Genomic DNA, 6,000 nt, shown 5'->3' on the forward strand with positions numbered 1-6,000 from the left:
TTTTTCACCCTTTTGTTGAAAATTTTACTCAGACACAGCTGTTATGAAAAGTTTGTGGCTGTGTAGAACATGGTGCTGCCAATTTTTTGTACACATGTTTCATATGCATTGATGGCATATTCTTTTTAATTTGCTGATTAACATGTTTACTTGCCATTTTGTCACCATGTCTGGGAACATTCCTCAAAAGTCACATTTTACCGTGTTAATATACTGTCAGGTGTGAGCTGGAGGGTTCAGGAATCCATTACATGCTTTTTGTTTTTTAATTCATTGCCCACAGCTTTTGGATTTGTAAGATTAAATCGGATGTTCTGTCTTGTGTTCTAATCAAACATGAGTCCCTCATTATATATACCCTGCATGTCTTTGTTGATACAGCGTTACAGGTTACACAGTCCTCTTTTCTCAATGGATGCATTGGAGGCAATGCAGGGTTCAGTGTTTTGCCCAAGGACATGCGGTCTGGGGAAACTGGCAATCGAAATGGTCAACCGGATTCGTCTGACGGCCCTTCCTCCTGAGCTACAGCCACACATACTCAATATGATTCATTGTCATCACACTTGCCTTTTCTATTCTTACTAGTGTAGCACCCCACTGCTCTCTCCTCTAGTAACTGGAAGGAGAACTTAAACTCACTGGTGGGGTGGCTAGTTGGGTTTGTTAAGTTCTGGTATATACCACGCAGGTTTACCTATGTTGAGTAGTCTTACTCATCTAATTACCATACACACATTTGAAGTAACATAAATAACTCCAGACAACCAGCTAACTCAATATTTTCTTTTAATAAGACCTTGGAGAAAATAAATCTTTAGTTCCCAATGAGTGTACACCAGACTCCAAAATTATCAAAAAACTTAAATATAAAGCCAGGGGTCCGTTTCACGTAGCAGGTTCAACCAACTCTGAGTCTATTCCTGATCTCTGAGTTGATCTACTCTGAGATAGAAAACCCTGAGTTTTCGGTTCCAGAAACGCTGATTTGAGTGAGGTTAATCAACTCTGAGTAAGTTCACCTTGAGTTTAGCACGTGCACCACAACTTTAAAAAGCCAGCATCAATGGAGCCCCGATTCGACGAGTCACCTTGGCAACGGGGAAGAGGAGGGGCTACGTTTTTCACCAACCTCGAATTGGAAATCTTAATGCGCTCATACGGCGAGTTTCAATACGTTTTTAGAAATAAGTGCAACACCGTTGCAGCAGCAAAAGTGTAAGTTTAAATGTAGTCCTTTGCAATCACAATAATATTACAGGGAAACTGCTTGAATGGTAACCCATTCATTTAGGTGCAATCCCGCAGGGGAGAAGCGCTCTTGGCAGCAGTTTAAGATGAAATATAAAAACATTGTTCAAACATGAAACCTTGGCATGGAGGTACCTCATTTTGATCATGTTTTATACTATAAAGTAAATATTAAGTGGCTATTTGACTGTGCAGTTATTTTATTCCCAACATAATGCTGTTTTCACACAAATAAACTATGTCTTCTCATCTATATCATCCATCCATCATCTATCCCGCTGAATCCGTCAGTCGGGTCGCGGGCGGGCTGGAGCCTATCCCAGCGGTCAATGGGCAAGAGGCGGGGTACACCCTGGACAGGCCGCCAGTCCATCACAGGGCCACATAGAGACAAACGAGACAAACAACCATGCACACTCACACTCACTCCTAAGGACAATTTAGAGTCATCATCTATATCATGTTCTGTTAAATAATTAAGCCTATTTAAACTAACACAGACTTCTACTGAGCCAACAGAAAGAAGGCAGATGCCCGTAAAACGGGTGGTGGCCACCACCCGAGGGAAGTGGCTGAGGGAATCCCTGGAGGGAGTCCACCCCCAAGACACGAATGCCTTTATAAAATATAATAGGCCTATAGGCCTATGTCTTTTTTAAGCCTATTCATACAAATATTTATTTGTCTTTTATGTCTTTTTTTTCTTTTGTCCCAACACATTCTGATGGTGCCGCTCAAAAAGATAATTGTCTGTAAATGCAAAAATCTATGCGCGGTCTGATAACCATCTCCGACGAATATTTATTTCTCTGCGCAGTAATGCTGCACCTTCATCCACGGGGTCGTTGTCAAAAGGACATGTTCGTGAAAAAAGTCGCCTCCTACTGTGCCTAAAGGACTTCTAGAAGTAGAAGAACTCGCTCTGCTGACTGAATGAATGAGGAAATCAAATGGCGTGTGTGGCTGAAAGAGGGCGGAGACAGAGAGAAACTCAAGGTTTCTTGAATAAAACCTGGTCCCGACCAGGTTAGGTTCAGAGAGTCTGTTGCTACGGTAACTGACCGTGAGGTTAAGTTACCTCTCTTTGTGAAACAGGCTAAAGTTACCCCTCTTTCTCGGGGTTGAGTTACCTCCCTTTGTGAAACGGAAAACTCAGGGTTTCCCTCATTTCAGGGTTAACCTACTCAGAGTTTTCACAAAACCTACTACGTGAAACGGACCTCTGGTCATTAACTCCCATATGAAATGTTTCCCAAAATAAAATAAAGCCGATAAGGCACTTTTTTCTATTCAGTCCCTTATGTTTTACTCACTTTAACCTTGTGTTTTCTTAATAAAAACATTTCCTTAAACTATTGTTTCAATATAACCAGAATTCAACTTCAGTCACTAACAAAACTCCATACACTGAAATATACCGTTCTAAATACACAATATCACACATGGGCCCATACTCTCTCACACACACACACACACTCACACTGTCCGGTACCGGTTAAAGCTGCGGTCGGCAACTTTTTTTTAGTCATTTTAGCTTGAACTGTCATGGGATTCTGGAACTAGAATTTTAAATAGGCTGTTTAGGAAAAATCCTGAAATCTGTAGCTCCCTCTGAAGCCTGTAATCATGCTTGCAAAAACCGAGCGCTCCCGGCTGTTTTTAACCAATCAAGTTAGGGTGGAGGAATCCTACCTGTCAATCACAGCTTGTGCACACGCTGCTGAGCGTGAGTCTGCCCCAGCTTGTGTGCGCTCACACTGGTGTGAACTCATGTGCACAACCTCGTCCACAGAGATGGAGGGGTTTGGGGGGCGATTCGGAGCTTGTTGGAGGTTGGGGGAGGGACCTGAAAGTTGTATCAGTTCGAATTTTCCGACTTTAGACTCGGAATTTTGAAAACCTGCCGACTGCCGACTGCAGCTTTAAAGCTTTTTGTTGCAGGCCTGATGAAGCTAGGGTGCGATGTCGCGGCAACAATCCTCTTCTCCCCGTTTTAAACAATAAACCAACTCGCTCAACCGACGTCCTCTCCGTCAAGGATGCTTCGCGAGTCCAATTTCTTTTAGAACTCCGCCACACGAGTTGCAGGACTACTCCTCTATCAAGCTGGAGCCAGCGTCGCCATGTTGACGCTTTCCTCTCACCTCCTCGGATCAGCCGCAGGTTTTTCCTCCGTGCTTTTCACTACAAAACACTTCTGCAGGTATCTTACCCACCGGTTGCAGGTTTACTTGTGCAGATCTGCAAGCATTAGCAGCGGGCTCCATTAGCTTCCACCTTCTTCTTCTGCGGTTTTCTACCTTTCTCTTCCCATCGTCCCATTCTTTGTCCTGTTTTCTTTTTCTGTTGAGTTCACTTGTCCCTCGTTAACCTAAACTACTTTCATAGATAGGAAATTCAATACAGTCTTTAAACTAATGAGATAATTGGTCAAACAAGAATAAACTTATGCAATTACACAAGTCCCTTCCAGAAAAGCTTTGTCCATATTTCCATTTCTCACATTACAACAGTAACCACTCCGCATGTATATATTATCACTCGGATAAAACTTACAAAATCAATAATACAATTTTCTCACTTATATTTTCTGTGTACATAAAACCAACCTTGTAAATATTTTGTAAATATTAAAGGGCCTTAAATGCATGGTTTTTAACCAGGGCTACACTGGGAATCAGAGCAAAGCCTTGTAGTAGTAGCTCTTTGTGGTTGGTATATGTTGGCAATTTTTATTTCAGACCTCTAAATTTTCACCAGACCAAGTTTCTTTTTAATCCCCCCTCAAAGAAAAACACAAAGATTAATCATCTCTTCTCAGCTCAAGAGTGAATTATTAAATCTATTCTAAGCTATTTGCAATAATTAGACCTTTTTGTCGGATAGAAAATTCCTGTTAAAGTGATACTCCGGAGTAGATTCAACCTGGGGTCATTTGAACCGTGATATCCAGCCAAGTAGCCCACCCGCAGTTTTTTCGATATTGGCTGAACATCAGCTGAGTTATCCCGAATAGCTTAGTACAAGGGTTAATGGATCCTGGTCCGTATCTCCAAAATTACCACACTAAAATCACATGCCATGACACCAAACTTCTACAGTAGTACAAATATGGTCTGTACTCACAAAGTGATGCATTTGGAAGTTTGAAAATAGTCCAGGAGTTTATTATTATCAACACAAGCCTGATAGCTTCTCTGCAGCTAAAGCTGCGTCGACGTCACTTCAGGGAGCTTCAAAGTAAGATGAGGGTTGATCTACTACTGTAGACAACAAAGTATATGCTATATTCTACATGTTTTTTTTATGAAATTTTATGTTGTAGAGTTGTGAAGTTATTTTATCAATGGAGAAATTGAGCAGCCTTGCTTTGTTGTAAGCTATTCGGGATAACTCAGCTGATGTTCAGCCAATATCGAAAAAACTGCGGGTGGGCTACTTGGCTGGATATCACGGTTCAAATGACCCCAGGTTGAATCTACTCCGGAGTATCACTTTAAATGAACGTGCCACTAGTGTTCAAGGATTACCTTTGCTGGCAGACAGAGCTCGTAAAAAGTTGGACCTGATGTAACCACAGTAAAACTAATGTACTGTAACAAACTCAGGCTGTATCTGGTCAGTTTGGAATTTAGCATCTCACCAAAAGTTTCTTCTTTTTTTGCCTTTGTTCAGTTAGGCTCCCAGGAGTATGAACAAAACAGAGGTGAAAGCCCATGCTTGTGAAAATTGACACTACTCGGTTTCTGTCCCATCTCAAATTTTCAGACTAAAAAGTTGATAGCTCTGTACATCCACTGCTTTCTTCTTCATTAATTGGCTATATATTTATTCTCTACTGTATGGATGACCAAATTAAATTGATGTAGTTACTTTTCTTTCCTGCTCTAAAGGAGCTTGATATGAAAGGTTTAGTTGCTGCTATTTCTCTGTGATTTATGTGCTGTCTGCAGCTGCTAGCTGCTCTGGTTCTATGTCTCTACCTGTTGACTCGGGCGATAAGCAGTGCTATGACTATGATAAATCCCTTTGAGTAATCTTATGATCTCATGGCCCATTTAGACTCAACATGGAGAAGATGACATATTAACCACATTTACTAGCTTATATCTCTAATAATGTCTTTAACTGTTTAATCAGTCTGGAATTGTAAATGTATTTTTTGATATGACATTGATTTTAATTTTTCTTTTCTTTTCTTTGCATCCTGATATGACATGTACTGATAGGAATATGAATTACTTGAGAGATTTTTTGAGAATTCACTTTTGAACTTGGAGCAATTTTCATTTCAGTCATGGAAATGGCAGATGTGTCTGTCAGAACTCATCAAGCACCGAAAGTCCAAAGTCTTACAACAAAACATTGGAAAAAATTGTGCAATGCAAATAAATGCAAGACTCAGTGCAAAGTAATGTGTTTGAACATCTTAATACTTGATCCTGCAGATTATGACCAATTTATACACAGGAGGTTTCATTTTGAAAACTGACTAGATTCTCTATGCGGTTCCCATGTCCGTCTCCCCGTCCAGGCCCATCTGTTCTTTGCAGCTTGATGTGGCTTTTGTTAAAAAAAATAAATAGGGGTGCAATTTTTTGCAGGACAGTCGCCACTATCAACCTGAGTAACCACGTTTCAGCCGGTGGAGTCCAGGGGTAAGTTTACTGCTGCTGAATAAATCCTGGCTACATCATGACAAATTTTGCTTATGACGTGTGACTTCTTTAAAATACTGTAAATTTTTTG

The sequence above is a fragment of the Odontesthes bonariensis genome, chromosome 1 (assembly GCF_027942865.1).
Source record: "Odontesthes bonariensis isolate fOdoBon6 chromosome 1, fOdoBon6.hap1, whole genome shotgun sequence".
Classification (NCBI taxonomy): domain Eukaryota; kingdom Metazoa; phylum Chordata; class Actinopteri; order Atheriniformes; family Atherinopsidae; genus Odontesthes; species Odontesthes bonariensis.